The sequence below is a fragment of the Phalacrocorax carbo genome, chromosome 3 (assembly GCF_963921805.1).
Source record: "Phalacrocorax carbo chromosome 3, bPhaCar2.1, whole genome shotgun sequence".
NCBI lineage: Eukaryota > Metazoa > Chordata > Aves > Suliformes > Phalacrocoracidae > Phalacrocorax > Phalacrocorax carbo.
This window is the reverse complement of record NC_087515.1, coordinates 85,448,021-85,468,327: the sequence shown is the minus strand read 5'-3', so window position 1 is coordinate 85,468,327 and position 20,307 is coordinate 85,448,021. Positions and strand designations below refer to the sequence as shown.

Sequence of the window (20,307 nt, the reverse complement as noted above, 5' to 3'; positions counted from 1 at the left end):
TGAGTAAAAGGGAGATGAAGAGAACCAAAGAAGGGAAAGGAAGGAGGGAGTTAGGGTATAAGCAGAAAAGAAATGTGTGGTTCAAATATACAGATAACTTGGATAATTTCCAGAAGGTAAAAGGAGGAAAAGAGAAAACACACATAACAAAGGAAGCATTTGAACGGTAAAAGGAAAGAAAATACACAAAAAGATAATTTTAAACTGTATTTAAGAGATCCTGACCCAGCACAGCAAAGATAAATTAAAATCTGCATCCACTCTTGCACTGAGTTAATCCAGTTCACAACAGATTTGTTTTTATTCTACCTTTGTTATAATAATAATGTGTGCTAATATAGATAGTGTGTACAGATTTTAAATGTAGTTTTTCTAGGTATACTGTGAGTGCCTTTCATTTAAAATATAATATCTCTGGCAGCAGAGGAGATAACTAGGAAAAAAAATTAGCAGCTTTTTACTGGCAAAGCCTAGGTATGAAATTGGCAACCTTGACAAAGGTAATCACAGGATAAAAATGTTGTCCTTCTATTTAAAATAATTTTGTGAATGGAAGTTAAATTTTAGAGTTTCTGAAGTATGTACAGTTCCTTCCCCCCACATCTTTACTTAAACTATAAAAGACTATCTTGCCTGCTGCATTGTTATGCTTGTTGGATTAAAATAATTAGATTTGAAATGAAGCCTGCAGAAAGTGCTGCTGTATTGTCAGTCACTTCAGCATGATTAACTTGCTTTTTAAAATCGCTTGGTAGCATAACAAGAGTTCTGTATTGCTTGATTAAATAATACATAGAACTAATGGGGTGAATCTTGTTCTGGGGTGCAATCCATTAAAAACTATGCTTTTTTTTTCTTTCTGCTAAGAATTTTTTTGTTTGGTTTTTTAGAGATTTTATAAATCATACAGGTAAAACAGAAAAGAGCAATATCAATTCCATGTGCATCTCATTTTCCCTTGATTGTACACTAAACTGTTAGATTTTAGTTGTTACTGTTATGGAATATTAGTGAACGTACTCTTTTCATATGCAAAAACATGGAAAAGCAAACACTTAATTTAGTGTAACTGTGAGCAGAAATTAGCTTACTCTTTCTTTTTTTAAATAAGGTGGAACTGAAGTCCTGCTGAATTTTTTTAAGAAGTCTGTGATACGTTTCAGCAGATTTGGGTATTAACTCTAGTGCTCTAGTAAAATGGTTAGCTAGAGACCTCTCAATTTCAGTTCAATGTAGCACTGTCATTGAAATCCTTCAGTAGATTCCGATTGCCTATACTATGCAAGACGACCCAACTGAACTGGCAATTTAACCTGGAGGGAGAATATAGGAATCAGCCTACAGACTATTTTCTGGTCTTACCATGAAAATCCTTAATTAATCCTTCCTGTGCTTCATATACTTTCTCAGTATTTATTGATGAGGGACCCTAAGGTAATTCAGGAAGGAATGGACCTCACAACATTTCTAGTCCAATCTTCTGCTAAAAGCACTCTCAGATCTGAGGTCAGGCCAGGTTGCTCAAGGTTGTGTCCAGCTGGGTCTTGAAAAACTCCAAGGCTAGAGACTGTACCACATCTCTGAGCAGCCTGTTCCATTGCTTGGCTATCATCAGGATGTAAAAATTTCTCTTTATACCTGGTTTGAACCTCTCTTTCCAGTTTGTACCCACTGTCTCTTGGTCTCTAGCTATGTACTGCTAGAGAGGATCACGGCTTAATCTCCTCATTGACTTCCTCGAAGGTCTGGGGGGCTGCTATAGTACCCCCAAAGCCACTTCTTTTCAGGCTGAAAAAGCACCAGTCCCTCAGCTTATTCTCACAGGGCAAGTGCCCCAGCTCCCTGAGCATCTTGGTGGTCCTTCATGAATTGACTCCAGTTTATCAGTCTGTCTTGTACTGGGGGACCCAAAACCTAGCCACAAAATCTAGGTGTCGTCTGAGTGCTGAATAGTGGGGAGTCATCACTTCTCTTGATGTGTTGGCTATTCTCCCATGCAGCCCCGGATGCTGCTGGCCTTCTTTCCTTACAGGACACACTGATAGCTCACATTCAGCTTGCTGCCTGCCAAGATCCTCAGGTCCTTTTTGGCAGAGCTGTTCCCCAACAAGACAGTCCCCAGCCTATGTCATTGCAAGGTGTCTTCCTCCCAGGTGCAGGACTTGGCATTTGTTGTTGAAATTTGAAACCTTCCTGCTGGTCCATTCCTCCAGCCTGTTTAGGTCCCTCTAGATTGCGACTCCACCCATCAGCGCTTACTTACTTGTTCCCCAAGGCAAAAAAAAATGTCAGTCCCTCACCAAGGAACACCTTAGTCATCTAAAGACAGAAGTCTTTGAAAGTTTTTCCAGTTAAAGAGGTGACAAGGATTATCTTCTCAAATGAAATTTGATCAAGTGTATGGTTTGTCTGATACCCAGCTCAAACAGATACTGTGTGCTAAATGTGAAAATGTTCAGACCTGAAAGAATTTTATTCAGGTTATGATCTGGGGCACAAATATGGCTTTATGGCTTTACAGGCACAAAAGCATCCTGGAGAAGAAGCTGTGTCCTGTGTGAAGCACAGCAACTTCATAGCTGGTGTAACTGGTGTGGGTGGGTAATGGTCGTTCACAAGTCAACCCAACTGTCAGAATCAGACAGCTCATGAAGGCTAAGCCATTCTTAGTCCAAAAATAACATGAATTTTTATTGAAAAGGACATTTTTGTTGCCCTTACATAACCTTCACTACTGATTTAGTGCAACTTTGGGGTTTACTTTTCTTCTGAATAAGGCTGCTTCAGAAGAATGCAGGATCTGAACCACCTTTGTTGAAAGCAGTATCAGGTTTGTCTGAATCTTCAGATAAGACGTTTCCTCTGTTTCCTGATATGCTAAATCCCATTCATTGGTTTGTCAGTGCCAGAAATCCTGGAGTGAGGCTTGTCACTGGCAGGCAGGTCCATTCATATACATGCTGTGTTTTTCCCTCACTAGAGCATCCAGGGAGTTTCATCTCATCTAAAAGAGAAGAAAGCAAACATCTTCCTCCTGGCTTTTTTCCCCTACAGATGTACCTGCCAAACTTTGTAATTCATATGATAAACTCAGGAATGCCCTTTTGGAGACTGGTATCAAGACCTTTCCATCAACTCATGCACCAGAAAAGCCTTTCAGTATTTCATTTCAGGTCAACAAAAGGTTTGGTTTTGGGTTGTTTTTTTTTTGGAAGTGGATGGCAGTATGTCTGTGGTCGCTAGAGTGAGAGGTCATTTATCTGTCCTCATACCATGGCTGATTAAGGCAATTGAATTCAGAGAATCAGGCACGATTTACAGTGATCAAGGTTCAATTCTTTCCACAGCCCCATGCACTGAATTTAGGCTGAATGAAGGTTTTGTATCTTTCTTGCCCCACAAGCAACTTAGTATCACAGGTATACATGATCCTTATGTTTTCCTTGTCCGGTTGATAGAGGGGATTGCTGAAAAAAGGCAAATAATGTAGGCTGAGGCCAGCCACTATAGCGGCCATCATCTCCAATTCTTTCTCCCAGCTCAAGTTTAACATTAATATGCTACCAAATTTGAAATGAAAAATCTAGTTCTTTTTTCTCTGTCATCTGTATCCAATGACTACCTTTTTTTCTACCATATTTTTCCTAATGTTTGTCAGCCTACTGAGCTCTTCTACCAGTATATCCTGGAATGATTTCACAGGGCTACCATTCCCCAAAACCCCCATATTATTTGAGTGACATTTCCCTGCATGGCTATAAAGCATGCCAACTTCTACTGCTGTCTTTTATTCTTAGTCACTCTTAGCTATAGATTCGTTTTACCTTTTTGATCTTTTCTCATAAATCAATTCCTCCAGGACTTTTTATCACTTTGCTTCCATTTCATGGTCTCAGTCTGTTTTCATCCATATCCTCTGAAGCCTTCCTGTCCAGGACTGTGCCCTCCCCTGAGTGGTACAGAGAGGTATTGTCTCTTTTTTCTTCTTTCTTATGATGTATCTTCAAAAGATGCATCTTTGTTACATATTATTTTATTTGAGTTTATTTATGAATATCTTAACATGAAAAGAGGCTTTAGCTACAAAAACAAAAACTTCTAAAGAAATCCTGAACTGGAACATATTTTCTTAGTTCTCTGGTAACCCTGAAAATTCTGGCAGCTTGTGTTCTCTTCACCACGGATCACAGCCTTGTTCTTTTCTTTTCAGAATAAACTATTTCTTTATTGGCTGGTCAAACATGTTAATAGCCATTCAGGAGAACGTGGCAAGAGTAAGCATAGTTCTACTGGTGGAGAACTGAGATAGCAGTGTTGACTTCGCATGACCATTATAACCCGGAACTTGCATTAGCTCTATTCCAGATACCAGAACAGCTGACCAAACATCTAATGCCAGCTCACAAAACTCAAACAAACTAAAAAAGAGATCTAAGGCTTTTTTCCATTCAGGTTTTGAGGAGTGGCTTCATAGCCACATAGCTATGTCACTTCATAGATTTCCAATTACAATTTTGAGGAAATGAAACTAAAAAAAAAGAGCCCAAATGAAAAAGATTTCAAGGGGCTCTGTCATCTTTAGACGTTCAACTTCTGACAGACTATCCAGGCTTGTATAGGTCTTCTCCATGATCAAAGAGGAAGACTGTGTCAAAGTTCTGAATAGAAATCAGAACAGCTAGTTCTCTATTTTGTTCAAAATGCCATGCACCTTAACCTGAATCTACTGGCCAGATCAATGCTTTTCAATCTACTTGCACCTGGTTCTATTTTTTACTTCTAGAAGATATTTTATTGGAAAGTCTGAAATCATTCCTGCTGCATCTTTGAACAGATGACAGGAAGACCACCTCATTAGTTCATAGTGAGGACTGGTCAACCTCACACATTCAAGTGAATACAGTAAAGCTAAAATTTATTGTGTCTCTCAAAATGAGATAGAAATGTTATGGTTGACCTATTGCCAATTCTTCTTCTGAACCTAATGATTATACAATAACTTCTTCCTAGTTTAAAGAGTCATCCATGTATTCCTTACATCTCCTTTTTTAGAGCTGTTTGCTGCCATCCATTTTACACATTATGTTGGTACCTTGTCATCTTTGTTACAAGCTCCAACCGTCACAGTTGCCTGAGCTCCTCTCAGGTAGTGCAGTTTCTCCTAAAGTCATCAGGGACCTCTGTGCAGTTAACCAGGAGTTCACCAACAGCATACTTTCTAGCTTTTAAGTGTTTGAAATCACAACCTTAACATTGCCTTTTTCTATGCATAGAATTATTAATTTTCAGTCAAAATGGAAAAAAAAGTCCAATATCTTTTATCTCTATTAACATTTGTTTTCTTCTTCTTTGTGCTCTATTTTTATCTTCTCCTTTGTGTTTCCTTGCTGCTTTATGTTTTATAGCACATCACACACAATAATGGTCATATGCCTCACACCTGATTACTTCTATGCTCAAATTTGCTGGAACATTTGCTGGAAACTTTCCAGGATTACAAGGGCAACAAATAATCTTCATAAAGCAGAACAGATGGCAAGCACCTTTGTCTTTATTATGGCATTGTTGCTTTAGAAATCTACAGGTCCAGATGCTAAGAAAAGGATGGAGCTTTGTTCACTGAGACCAATATCCGCTGCTTGTTTCACACTGTGTTAAAATGATGGTAAGTATGTCATCTTTTTATGACCCAGTATCTTGGGTTTATATGTGCAGTTGCCTGTGTACTTTTATTTTCCCACTTAATTTTAATAAGACAATTGCAGACCTAAATGTAATTTCAGAATGGTAGCAGTCAAAAATTCCATCCTCTTGGTGTATGTTCACAGCTAATGAACTCCTATTCAGTTAAAATCCATCAAGCTTCTGGGGTGAGTGATGAGAAGTGAGCAACGGTTCCTTATCAGAAAAGGTCTCACTTCCCTCAAGGCAGGATAGACCCAATAGTGGAACTGAAAAAGAAATGGGAGATTATACGATTCTCAAGATCTAGCTTCCATATATATTTTGTGAGTATATTTTTTACCTCAGAATGCAGCCAATTGCACCAAACAGGCTCTCACCTACCAAAAACTAACATAGCTGGGTAAGAGTGTATAAGAATCCCTCCAAAGTTGCTATCACTCTGTCTTTGAATTACCAAAGTTCAAATACTGATCTACTGTAGACTAACTTGGAAATTCAATCAAGTCACTTCTTTAACCTGCAAGCTGAATGTATAGATAGCCGTAGATAAACATACCTGGGAGGAAGATAAGTAATTACATGCTATGATGAAGAGCAAAGGAGTTGCCTCAGAGGCACAAAAGGATATAAAGTAACATGATGATGTCAAGTCAAAGCATTATGAGAGCAAAGTAGGAAAAGTTTCTTAGTCTTCATGATACACAATGAAATCACCTTCATTGGGAATTTGTGCAATGTGAATTTAGTTCAGACGATTCCTTTCTTTATTTGAATCACACTTTCTACAAATGTTCATTCACATAAATCAATTCTTTACCAACAAAAAATATGTCAAAGAATATTACTCAGGTTGGAAATCCAAAATATTATGAGCTAGGAAATGCCAGACCCAAGGATGTTTTGTCAGTCTTCAGTCTACTCTCATGTGAATGTGCATATTACATCTTTAACTACATGATCACATACTATTTTTCGCAAAGGACTCCTGACTCAGCACAAAAGTTGGAAAATGCTCAATAAATGAGGAAAATAAAAAATCAGCTATTCAAAAGGCACTATTATCCTGCAAGAAAGCTAAAGACCTTTTGGCAAATAGTATAAAACTGATACAAAATAAATTGATTTTCACTTGTCAGAGATGAAGTGGGCAAATGATTAGGAGTGGCATCAAGGTGTCTAAATACTGATAAATATTTGACATGGAAGTTGATTGGAAGTACCCTGTTTTCCTAAAAAAAATTAGAATATTTAACTACCTAAATTCCAGCAAGCTTTAAAAGGATCAAGCTGTGTGACTTCTATTAACGTCGATAGTAGTTGCACAACTAAATTCCTTTGCACCACCACAAATTTTCCTATATATCATATTTGATAACAGCAATTATAATGCACAGTTTGAAACGAATGACAAGACAGCCCAGTTACACAGGCAAATTATAAAGTAAATAATTGTCTTTGGTTGTATTTAATTGCTAGTCAGTAGAGCAGCTGGAGAAACAACAGTGCTGCTAATTTCTGTGTGAAGAAGATAGAGTATGGCAAGAGTAGGATAAGTACGTTGTGAATAAGCAGGTAGTTCCAGTATATGGAGCATAGTTGTAAGATCATTAGACACAGGAAAACACACTGCTCCCATTCAGCCTCAGACTGCAGTATTTTTCTCTGATTATGATTTATTGTCTTACCTTATGAAGATTATTCACCATCTGGTAAAGTCTATAGATCACCAAACCCAGGAGACAGGAGGCAGGATCTGAGAAAGAATACCAAGTACTTCACTCACTTACTCCAGAAGAAATCTTGGATAAATCAAAAGCAATCAGTGCCACCACCCAGGATTTTTGACAATGTCTTCTGAAGGCAAAAAAACCAGATGAAGCAGTGGCCTAAAAGTCAGCCTCCAAACTCCCAAGGTCATGTTATTTATGACAGGCAGTGCTAATACTCCTTTTTTCAGTTCCTTGCAACTTTGTAAAATTTCAATCATTTGAGCTGGATTTTTCTGTGTCAGGTGTTTCATTTCATACATGCTCGATAGCGTAGCTACACACGTCTCTGAAAAACCTAGTTAAACTGAGAATGTGGCATACCAGACCTGTGCAGACTGAAAAGGACTCTCCCCACAGTTTTTTCTCCCAGATTCTACAGGTCACTCTGTCCTCTGACACCAGTTAATAACCAAGTTGAAGGCTGATTGGAATAAAAAAGAGAGAAGATTAATCCACCTTAGATTATTACAGCCATTTTGTAAACTATGGACATTTCTAAGCTATTAGACACTGTGCCAACCAATAAAACTTACTTCTATCTGTAATTAATGAGCAGTTTAACCTCTATCATAGACAGGCCTTGTCAAATTGATTCATGAGTGCCGGACATGAAGTCTGACTACTGTCCTGTGTATCAGCAAAGCAGAGCTCCCAAATCAGAAGTCAGTTTTAAAGACATTTACTTTTCTGCCTAGCAGACCAGTGTGATATGAACACACAAAGTAGGTCTAAATGAAAGGAATAAATATCTTCTGAGGTGGGAGAATCATGTGATAAAGTATCTGAAAATTATTTCAAATATAAAGCACATGAGTCTTATTGGGTTGCCTGCACTTTCAGACTGTGTTAGAGGGAAACAAGGAAACTTTTTCACTGCATTATTCCATTACTTATTTTATGCCCAATTATGGAGCTATTTCAGGCTTTGAAAAATAGCAATGTTACACTCTAAGTTGAAACAGCTGGGCAATCTTTGCAGTGTTCAATTTGTAGGCACTTATTCTGGGGGAAAACAATTTTGTTTCTACCTTTCTATGTACGTGTCTCTAATTAAGTCTCAGGTCTTCTTTATTGCTACCTGACTGGTTGTTTTGGTTTTATTTTGCCTGCAAAAATTTTGACCTGCTTTACTCATTCTGTCTTTTTCTGTCAAAGCCAGTTACCCAGCATAGCTAGCTTCAGTTTTATTTTCATAAATCGCTAAGTACGAGTTTCAACTACAACTTTAATTATGCGAGGTAGGATAAAGAACAGAGTACTTAACAGAAACAACCACAGAAACAGATTGTTGAAACAGAAGAGAAGTTTGACCTAGGCATGTCATGGTATTATTGTTTGAAATTTGAAGCAGCTAAGCTTCGATCCTGCAAAGGCATGCTCAAAGGCTTACCTTAGCTCACCAAAATCAATGGAGCTCTTTGCAATGCCAAATGGCAAGCAGGTGCATACACCTTTCCAGTACTGTAGCCTAAATGTTCCTATAATCAAAACTGCACATGAAAGACCACAGTGCTACTGTTTAACAGTTTTTAGAGAAAGCAATGGAAATCACATTAATCTGAACTCCATGTAGTTCTCAGCTTATTTTGTTTGTTAAAGATAAAAAAATGCCAAGTTTGAAGGAAAAAAAAGGAATATGGTATTTAAGATGTCATCACCCTTCATGATGTACTTCCACACAAGACTTGTTCAGTACAACATGGCTTTTGATTTTTCTTTTAACTATTACTTGTCATTCCACAGAAATTCATACAAAACTAATTTAAGTCAGGCAAACTATTTACTCCTCTGGCTTTGGATCACTGAGAAAATGAACAGCTCTGCTTTCAAGAAAAGGAGTCTTACTGTAAAGAACTTTGATGAAAATAAGGCAATGGTTGTCACGACGTTGATTCTGACCATGCTTACTCTCTGTAGTTACCTGTTTCCATCTGATCAATTATCAGTAGCTTAAAGGTAGCAGGTAGGAAGGAAAGCCAAATAATTTTTTCACTCAAGTCTGTGGGCAAATATACCCTGTGCTAGTGAAATTAGACTTTGGCTTTGTTTTGGTATTTTGTTTCCTTAACTTCTGGCAGAAGTGTTAAGCCATAATCTTGGTTTATGATGATAATGAGACTTGAGTGGCATGAATTTCCTACTTTGGAAGTTTTCAGAACCTGCCTGTGCCCCCTGCTCTAGGTGTCCCTGCTCAAGCAGGGGGGTTGGATGAGCTGATCTCCAGCAGTCCCTTCTAACCCCTGCCATTCTGTGATTCTGTGATGCTGTGACTACAAAGAGGTCCAAACCAGCATTTCATGCAACCAACAAACACTTTAGATTATGAGTTTCTGACTTAGTAGTGTATCATGAATACTGGTGAGTTTAAATCTATCAAAAAATATATATATAAGTTAGCATGGTTTTTAAAAATTGAATTAATTCTTTTGTTTAAAACTAAGCATGCCTTCTCTGAAAGAGTTGGCAGATACAGAGAAGTGCTGCTTATAGATGGATCTGCAAAGCTGAATCATAGAGATCTTTACTATTAGTTCTTGTAACTGATGTCTTCATAAGTTTGTAATTTTAAAAGTGAATTAACAATTTTTAAAACTATATTTTTTTAACTTACATTTTATGTGGTTTATGTATTTATTCATTCTCCCTCACTACTCCCTTTCCCATACTCCACTGCCAGATTATAATGAAATACCAATGTATTACTTTTCCCAAAAGATTAAGGAACATTTTGATTTTTTAAAAATTATGCATAATCTCCCTTACTCATTCCATTCATGTGTTTGAATCTGGATTCTTCCATAGGGCAATAGTGTCTTCTTTGGTAGTGCTATATTGTCAGGTAGGAACAAGGTTCTTTGTCAGTTTTCATAGTGGTGGAATACTCTAATTACTGTGCATATACACAGAAAATATATCTTTTTTGAAATGCAACTATTTTGTTTGGATAAATGTTACAGACTGCACTAGCTATGCCATTCTTTTGGTGGCATAAATCACTTCTATGCGAAGGACGCACTAACAAAAGGACAAACATGAGCAGGCTGGAACAGCCCGTTTGCAATATTAAGTGCATTTCATTTCAGAGAAAAGTTTCATAAAAGTGGATTTAAACATTTTATAATTCTCTGCAAGAAATGCCTTCTGTATGTAAAATCTATGCTACATCACTTAATCTTCTTAGGTGGATGAGAGAGAAATGCAGCAAAAAGTCACTTATCTTGTGCTAGTTCTAATACTGCCAATTCATGTGCGTCCTGTCCCTGTTTTAAGGAATAATAACGGGAAACAGTGAGCAGGGAATAGCTGTGAGGTATACAGTTTGCCCTAATACATACAGATGAAAATTCTAGGGCCAACACGAGTCAGGCTTGTAGTCTGTAGCACTGCAAAAATATAGCAGAAATATATCCCTGAGACAACAGTTCTTGAATTCTAAAATAATATTTCCATAAATCTCAGCCTGTCTTCACTGTTTGTGTAGAGTATTCTTTCCCTCTAAGGTCCTGTAGCCTTGGATAGTTGCCAGCTTGCTAGTAAATAACCTGATCATGCAATCCTTATTCAAACAAATCTGTTGTTGATTTTTATTAAGCCTGTTCTGCTATCTATCATATTTACCTACACATAGCTGCAGTGTATTCAAAGGACTCAGGACACAAACATGTATGCTGGGGCTAATATTCTTATAAGCTTTGATTTGAGACTTGATCATGAATTCTTCATTCAAGCAGAACTTCCAGAAAGAAATCACATATCACTTTTTATATATATTATAAAGACAAGCTATCGTCCACATTTCAGCTATCTAAGCTGATGTGTATTTTGTTTAGACAGAGGTGCCAAAAATTTTAGTACTCATATGAAGGGGCGAAGAAAGATGTGCATGAGGCTTAGTTTTGCCTTTTGCATACCAAAAATCTGGCACTTGAATCCAAATTGTTCCAGAACAATATTCTCTAAATATCTATAGAAAGATGATTATTGCCTTAAAATTATTCCTGTGAAATGTTTTTGCTTCTGCTTAACTCTACACATGTGAGTAAGAGTTCAGCAGAATTACTACATGCATTAACATAAATTATTGTTATAGATCTTTTAGAAAGTTAGTACATTAAGGAATACTAACATCAATATAATTTTTTGAATTGTGGAGAAGCACAGAGTGATTTTAGTTATTCATTTATACAAAATTTTTGGCTCATATTGCAAACTATCTTAAAATCTATTTTGTGTCTTGAAGTAAGTCAATTAAGAAAGTGTTGGTTTTGTGAGCTCAATAGATTTATATCATAACTACTTAAACAAAAATATATGAAAGAACATTAAAAAAAATATATTACAGACTAAATGAAATAGGAAAATGAAAGGAAAAAAAAACCCAACAGTGGGATCAGAATAAATTGGAACAATGGAAAAGAAGCAGTAAACTGCAAAAAAAACCCCAGTCGAATTAGGATAACCAGTGGATAATAAATGCAGAAAAAAGTCTTAGAGATGGTGAATGCCATTTCAGGTAGAAAGGCTTGTAAAAGAAGTTATTTGATCTTTCAAAAGTAACAAGAAGAACTTGTGGTAGAAATGGCACTCAGCTTTTCTGATGAACAGCATGGATTGGCTGTCAATCAGCTTAAGGATGCTGAAAGAGAAACTACCTGAGGTTGAAACAGCAGATTTGTTTTATAAAAAGATTAGACATTCACTTTAGTCATAAATTTCTTTTTTTTAATGACTTCATTTTATATGTCATATAAAAAAGATGTATCTTTTATAGGCAGCAAAAGGAGATACAATGTTATACAGTTGTGAAGCATTTTAGTTCTTAATAAAGACAATTATGTAGTATAGTGTAACTGTTTGTAATAGAACACTTGTAAGCCATGATCAGTTTTTCAATAGTATTTAGAAACTCACTGGAATTTGCAGAGATGATCATTGGTACTTTTGTGCCTATGTGTCCCTACAAAGGAATGATCAACAACCAGCACTTTATTGTAGAAGGTCGTTCAGGTCTCAGGAGACTAGTCCCATTCTGGAAAGCATCATGCAGCCTGATTCCCCTCAAGAAGACCTATATAGTGTCAAGATCAAAACCAAAGGGGTTTTTATGGATGAATCTGGAGAAAGTTTAGAAAGGGATACAAAATTTGAAAAGCTCTTTCCTGAAGAGAAGGGCTTTCCCAGCAGCTAGGGATCTCATCATCTGCAGCCGAAGTAGCCATGCCAGCTCTATGTATCATTTAGAAGGTAAGGGAGACAAGTCTATACTGTCTGGATAGGTGTTTTTGAAAATCCCAGCTCCATTACTGAGCACCTAGGCACCACCATGTATCTGACTTTGTGTCTGTGGCCATCCAAATACTTTGCATGTGCTGAGTGCTAAGTTCATGAGTAGTTCTGCTGAGTTTAAGTGTGAACACTCTGAAAGTTCAAATGGAAGAAAACACACTTCCAAGTCTAAATTTAAGGTAGCATCCAAGCTTAACAAAAGGTTTCTTCTGTTTTGAACGTGAATGCTTTAAGGCATTGGTAACTATGCTGGCATTATTCCTCCTCAACACAAAGAAAATTTACTACTTATCTTTTCAATTATCTCCAGGTCAAACAATATATTTACTGAGTAACTACAATTAAGCACATTGGCAGGAGACCTCCAGCAAGCTCTTTCTCGTGTGAACGTTGTACACAAAGCTCTGGGCTCCCAAGATATGCAAGGTACAAGCCTGTCAGGCTTTCATGTTGAACTTACTGCATGTCTTTCACAATCTTGGCTGACAAGCTGCAATTGGAAAAAAAGACATGTTATCTCACCAACATCTTTCCACAATGAGTTCCTGCTTGTTGGTTTGGACACTGAGACTACTCACTGCAACTGAGTGTTGTACTCTGTCATTTGTCCTTCCCATCATAGGAATTGAAGATCAGTCAACACCCAGTTTGGTAGCCAAGTTCAGGAGCTGAGCTTCAGGGCCTATATTCTAGTTTAAGAGACATGACTACCTACCACCTTAAGATTGCCTACTTATAACAGATTTGTAGATTCAGCCTCCTCTGGACTGACTTAAGCATCAATGTGTTTCACCTGCTGACAGGTGCAAATCCCTCTTGTAGGCTTCCAGAAATCCCGTTCTTTCAAGGGAACATGGACACCTGACTTAATACTGCAAAGCCCACTCCAGGTGCTCCACTTCTCAGCAGCACAGTGCACTTTCCAGTGCAAACATTACACTTGGCTCTGAGCAAGTAAGTTTTAGGAACTGCAGCATTAAAATGTAGTTGCCTGAACTCTTTTCTAGTTCTTAAGACAAGTGACAATGAGCACTGTATTCTCCAGTTTTTCCTTTTGCTAGAAGAAAATAAGGACAAAAACTTCCCTGAGAGTTGGATTACAATCAACCTACTACTGAAAGAAAAAGCATAATTCTACTGAGAAAAGCCAGAAAGAAGTGGCCACTCTGCTGCCTGCAGAAATGTATAGAAGATGTATATGAGTTCTGAGCAGAGAAAATTGCACTTAACTCCTCTGTAGGATTTATTTCAAAAAGTGTTTAAGATGATTTCACCTCAGAGATTAATGTTTAAAGTGAAGAGAAGTGAGTAGTTGCAGAATGGAAAGCTGATTTGTGAAATGTAATCTGGGGTGGAAACTTTCAGTTTGGGAAAGGACTGTAGTATGCTAGGGTAATTTTAGGGCTATTTTGCATTTAGATAATGTACCTGTGATTTGATGGAGAAAACTGTTGGAAAAATGGGTAAGGAAATGATTTAACTCAGGAGCAATGTAATTATTGAGACATAATTCATACAAGCAGCATCCCTGGGATTGGCAACACATGCCTTTTAACTTCTACTTGTTGAGTATAAATACATTTTATAAAGCTCTCTCCTCACCTGTGCTCAAAGGAGACATGTCCTATAGAGAAAGTAACTTCAATAAGAGGGTCAAGGTGAAAGCACCTTCATTGTGGTGGCCAGAAGGGAAAAGAGAAGATGAAGTTGGCCTCCATGGCAGCCAAGAAAGTATCCTCACAAATTCTAACACCTCAGAGGCTACATGCAAACTTAGTTGTCTACTCAAAAATCACTAAGCTAATAAATAATGCAATTAGATTTAAAGAATTTGGATCATGCAGGGCATTCAGCAAGGACTGAGCAAATAGAAATCAGTCTGGGGAGAATTAAGACCATGCTGGGAAATACTTGCTAAATAGAACAATTGTGAAATACACTGATAAGAAAGGAAAAAAACTGAGGGGCAGTAGTGAAAACATTGGCTTAGTGCATGGGCATAAGTCTGCGTTTCTCATACCCAGACGGCCCACCCCGTCTCACCTTTAGACTGGATTGCCACAAGGCACTACTTGCAGAGTATTTAGACAATCCAAATGGTATAAAAACAGTGACCCTTAACTTGCTAGAGAAAATTTTCAGTTCCTCCTTTTCCATTGCATTTGTTTCCATGATAAGGCCATCTAGACCACTTGCTCCTCCAAAGGGGTTTACATTGTGTTTTCTTGCCCTTGCTGCTAAAGCCCTGATGTGCTGTCTTGGGTTTTTAACCAGTCTCCTCACTGCACTCATCTGCTCATATAAAATACAGCTGCCAAAATAGTCATGTCAGTTGTTATGGAATGCTTTCCTCTGTTCTGAAGCTCTACCTTCCTATCTTGTGATAGGAAGCAGTTTCCTGCCACATCAGAGTCAGCCTTTGTGTTTTTATCATTGCACATTACTTTGGAGCATGTGTATCTTTATTCATTCTGCTGCTATAGTGGCAACATCTTTCAAATTCCATTTAGGTAGCCCTTTATACTACAATAGATTCCTAAAGTTGATCCATAAACTGATCCTATTCTCTTCCCATTCAACATTTAAGGACACGCTGTTTGGGAAGAAAACAACAACAACAACAACAACAAAGGTACAAAAATAAAAACTAATAAAAAATAGTACACAAGAAAGTTAAAAAGTTTATTAAAAAAGAAGGTACTCTGATATGCATTCAGCAGCAAACAGGATGGCTGATATAGATTTATTTTTGCTTTCTAAAGTGACTTGGACATTCATGCTTAAACACAAGATCTTATTCCTGCTGCCTTTATCGTTCTTCTTATCTTTCTTCATCTCTTTTGCTACACTCATTTATTGTCTCTTGGCTCAGAGAAAATACTCCTTGTGGCGTATTTTCCACCTGCATGTGAATGTTCCTAATGCAACTACAATCACATTTCTGTTCCGATGGGGTCCACCAGGAACCTGCCAAAAGATATGTTATTTCTGTACTATTTTAGAAACTGTAACTAATGGTACATCAGCCAGCCAAACCCATACATCTTTATAAAGAAGAGGGTTCTGTGTTCATGTGGTTTTTGCAAACTATTAAAGAAGTTTGAGCCACCCTCATGACTCAAATCAACTGTTATGGAGTAGTCTCTGTCCATCATCTATTACATAAGCAAGACATCATTCCTATCAGAAAAATGCAAGGCAAATTCCACTGAACTAATGGCATTCATAATAAAATATATTGTATACAAAAATGTATTTCAGATTTCCAGATGATCTAAATCTTCTCTGTGTGGTATTAGAAGGAAAAAGAAAAAAGTGTCAGTTTTTCTGGGGATATATAACAGCATAGATTAGAGCCATCGGTAAATCCCACCTTTCATTTGCAGTGTTAACCTTACTCTTTTCCACATATATTTTATAGAACAGCCACTGTTTACATGTATTTCAGTATTTCTCAGATAATGTAATGTCCTTTAACATGTCTTTTCTATACATATTAGCTAATGTTTAAAAAAAAAGTCTCAAAAATAAAAAGAAACCCAACAACAAAATCTTAAAAGCGCAGTCTGAAAACCCAGTTTTGTAGATGCAGCTGAAGAAACTTACTTTTAATTATTCCATTTATGATCTCTGAGAACATTGATCTTGCTAAGCCAGTCCCCAAGCTCACGTTTGCAGGAATAAAGTAAAAAACAACTGAACAAATGCATATGTTAAGCAACCTGACCTTGACTTGGTACTATGTACCCTACTCTAGTGATGTCTTTGTAAACTGTTGTTTCAGCTGAGTTAATGAGTACAATTCCTAGACAAGATCAGACTCAGAGCTCATGAGAATGCGGGTGACTGAGAGCTAATGCAATATGAGATGGAGCAAAAGATAACAAAGATGCACACTCACTTCTGATTTCCCTGAGGGGGTAAACACAGACACTGAGGGAAAAGCCTGTTGGAGGAGAGGAAGTGGGAAAAAATGTCGTTGGTAAGTGTAGAGAGTTGAGAGGTTTGTGCTGCTATCTGTTTTCAGTATTTTCTGTACGAAACTGCTCAGGGTATCCAGGAGAGCCCCTCACTGAGAAAACTCACTGTAGCAAGTAGCTGTTCATTCCATTTTAAGTTAGCATGTTTTCCTGCAGTACAACTTTGGCCTTATAAGCACATATCTAATGCTCTAAGCCAAGAGTTCGTCAACTGCTTGAAGGTAAGGATGTGCAGCATGATTGTTATCACCTGGAGCTGTGCTCCAAAACCTGCTGCTTATTTGGTGCAGGCTTAGCTCTATCTTTAGCAGACCAAACAGAATGTTTTAACGCAAGCTACAACACTCAGTTGAAATCCTTGTCCTGCACAGCAGCAAGCTGGGAATATTCAAAAGGCTTTGACCTCAGCATTGAAGGAGAATTTGGCGTAATCCAGAGAAAAACAGAGGCTAATCAAGAGCAACACTGAGGCATTTACTGAGATAGTCAATGACAGTGAACTAAGTGAAATCTTTTAGTGTGTATGAAGCACACAAAAATCAACTGTTTTCATATTTGTAACTTTTACAAAACAAGAAACTCTTCTGTTTAATTTTGAAAAGACATAAACTATGAAATATTTAATGCATTAACACTGGCTAGGAATGGGGGAAAAAAACGCTGTAACTCTACAAAATAAGCCACCTCATGCTTTGCGTGCTTGGTTGTTTTTCCTAGAGTTCGGACCAGAGAGGTGTGATGAACACATGGGGAAGCTGGATAGAGTATCATGCAAAAAAGGGCTTAACATGTTGTGCCTTTTTGGTATTCTAATTGCATTGCTTCCTTCTGTTGCTTCAAATCACATCTGACACTTAGTTAGGTTAATCTGCTAGATTGCAAATGTCTATCCAGGGCTGTAAATGTAATTGACATGTGTTAAAAATATAATCATATTGGTCTGAAGTATCTGCATCTTGCCCTCCTAAGGGCATTCCCAATTTTTTGACCTGTAAGTCAAAAATAGTGGGCTTTTTTTTTGCATTCATAGTTTACCCAATGCTTTTGAATTTTAATAATTGTGTGGTTTAGGTTTGTCATTTTTGGTAGTCAAGGCCAGTGGCTGTGATGTCCATAGCTTTCATTCAGTAATACGAAATAGTACTTTTTTCCTCCCTATATCATTTTTTGTGAATTTAAGAGTGTTCACATTAGCAAATGTGTAGTTTTCTGAGCTTGATAGAAGAGATTATTATTCTGTCCCTAAAATACACTGTTTCTTCATCACTGTAAAACTTATTTATAGTTTTGCATATTACTAATATCACTTTAAATAACAAAGATTAAATTCTCATTTTAACCAAATCAGTAAACAATAATCTTTGTTACCATCTTTCTTTACCATTTTATTTCAGTATTTTCTTTGCCACAACATTTATATAGCCTATGTTTGGATCTCTGCTTATTGTGGACAGATTTTATTTTCTGGGTTTGTTGGGTTATTTTTTCATGTTTGCAATGGCCTGTTTGCATGGTGGAATGTAGATCGTGAGCTGGTGTTGGGAGTTGACCAATGAAGAGTTCCTCGTACTCTGCAACATCCTAGCTAGTGATGCTGTCCGTCAGATCCTTATTGTGAAAGAAGGTAGAGAAGACATGTACAAACAAGAGGTGTATATACACTGCCCTGCACCCTGTTTATACCAGTTCACATTATACAGTCCAACTTAAGTCTATAGATGAGGTGTAGAACATTTATAATGTCACTGCATTTCATACTTACTGCTCATGACGATACAGCTATGCAAATTCTACAGAGCAGAGATTAGATAGGAAAATATCCTAATCCACCGGGTTTATTTTTTTGTTACATATTTTGTGTAATTTTGTTTCTCCATGCTAAAGAAAAAGCTTTTTATAATGACACTAGTCTTTTCTGCATGAACGTGGATTCCTTTTTCTCTTTACTGGACAAAAGACCTTAGCCCTAGGATGACTTTTTCACTTTGGAGGTCATCACATCTGGGATCTTGTTCTCAAGAAGCAAAGAGCAGGCAGGATTTACCTAAGAGCTTTTGATCCTCAGACTTCTCTGCCTTTCATATATCCTGTCAGGTTATGGTAAGATTTTGTAAGGTGATTGAGTGGGACCAACAGCCTGATCAGAAAACTTGGTTCTGTCATTTAAGATAATTGTTGGGGGGGGTTGCTTTTGTTTTAGATTGGCAGATCAGGATTTTCTTGGTGTTATGAGTCAGAATAAGGCTCTGTAGGGGGTTTAGCTGCCCTCAAAACATTTATTTCTGTTCTATGTAAGGAAAATGTAGTGAAAGTTTATGTTAATTTTGCTAGCCACCTAATGTAGATTCCCTATGTATGATTCTGTCTCTAAGCAACAGTCATACAAGAACTTAGGTGCTTCAGAGCTACTCCTGCTTTTACTGTTTTTCATGTTGTACAACTAGCAGGGCTTTAATTTGCTCATCAAGACCAAGAAATACAAGCTTCCTCAGGCAGCGGGAGGTGATAATGCTTGTTTATAGCAAGGCAAGATCTAGGGTTACTCCAAAACAAAGCTGCCAACTCCAAAGGTGATACAGAAATATAAAGTATCAGGACAGATTCAAGCCACAGGTAGAAGAGCTTTCCTATATGGCATTTATATAGGTCAGGGTATTTAAAATTATGTGTGTTTATACTGCCACACTCATCAACAGAGTATACAGAAAGTGACAAAATAAGAAAAGTCATTTAGACAGTTTATTTAAGCTTCAAGAACCCTTACAGACTGCTTCTCTCACATAGTGTAATCTTTGCTTCTAGTGTCATTGCAAGATCATAGGCTAATTCATGACTATTACCCTGGGTTAAAAACCACAACGGATTGTCTCCCAAGGCTCATGCAATTAATCTTCCTTTCACAGGGGACCTCTTTGTTCATGAAGATATGAATCAAATGCATTTGTAAAAATTTCATATTAAGCTATGAGGTTGATATGCTCCCCTTTTAGTGGCATCATCTTCAGACATAAGAATAGCATAGATAAAATCGTGGCATTTCTCTCTTGTCTATTCTAAATCTCTTGGGTGTCTTGCTAGGAAAGAATGGAGTTCTATTCTCTCTTTTTTCTCCAAAGTATTTGCATGAGCTCTTTGTTCTTCAAACTGTGCCTCAGCTCTACAGTTAAAATCACTTTTCCTTGCACATATGTAGGGAGAGACCACAGCTGAGCAGTGTCCTAACTCGGGCTTTGCTGTGTTCCCTGCTCATGATCAGGAGCAGGCACTGGTACAAAGGACTCATCTTAGGATACAGTCACAGGGACAGCAATCATCTGCTCAATGCCTCATTCCTTTTAATACCAGAAAGGACACATGCCACCTTCTTCTAGTGTGTGTTGACAAATAAATCAGGTGGTAAGTTCAACTTGCTCAGACGCATCACATATTTAAAGACGTTGAAGACCTTTGTCAGCACACCCCAATTCAAAGTAATAATTCATGAAGTACAGCCAATAACAACAAGGAAGTGTTTGAATTAAAAAGACCATTTGCCCCTGTATATTGAATAGTACTACATAGGAAATTTTTAAAGACGTTTGTTGGTA

At 37.4% G+C, this 20,307-nt stretch overlaps 1 protein-coding gene and 1 long non-coding RNA gene across 3 annotated transcripts in view; one reads left to right on the top strand and one right to left on the bottom strand.

Moving 5' to 3' along the window:
* Window positions 1-5,533: 5,533 nt before the first annotated feature.
* On the bottom strand, window positions 5,534-16,428 carry LOC135312631 (uncharacterized). Its single transcript, XR_010372262.1, has 3 exons — window positions 16,343-16,428; window positions 7,371-7,875; window positions 5,534-5,951 (listed from the first exon to the last, which is right to left on the bottom strand). It is a non-coding gene; the product is annotated as an uncharacterized LOC135312631 (long non-coding RNA).
* A 134-nt stretch (window positions 16,429-16,562) lies between these two features.
* The window catches only part of FUT9 (fucosyltransferase 9), a 39,142-nt gene continuing 35,397 nt past the window's right edge, over window positions 16,563-20,307 (top strand). For both annotated transcript variants that reach the window (XM_064447606.1, XM_064447605.1), the window contains exon 1: window positions 16,563-16,722. The gene's annotated coding sequence lies outside the window, so the exon portion shown is untranslated. The remainder of the gene's footprint in view (window positions 16,723-20,307) is intronic.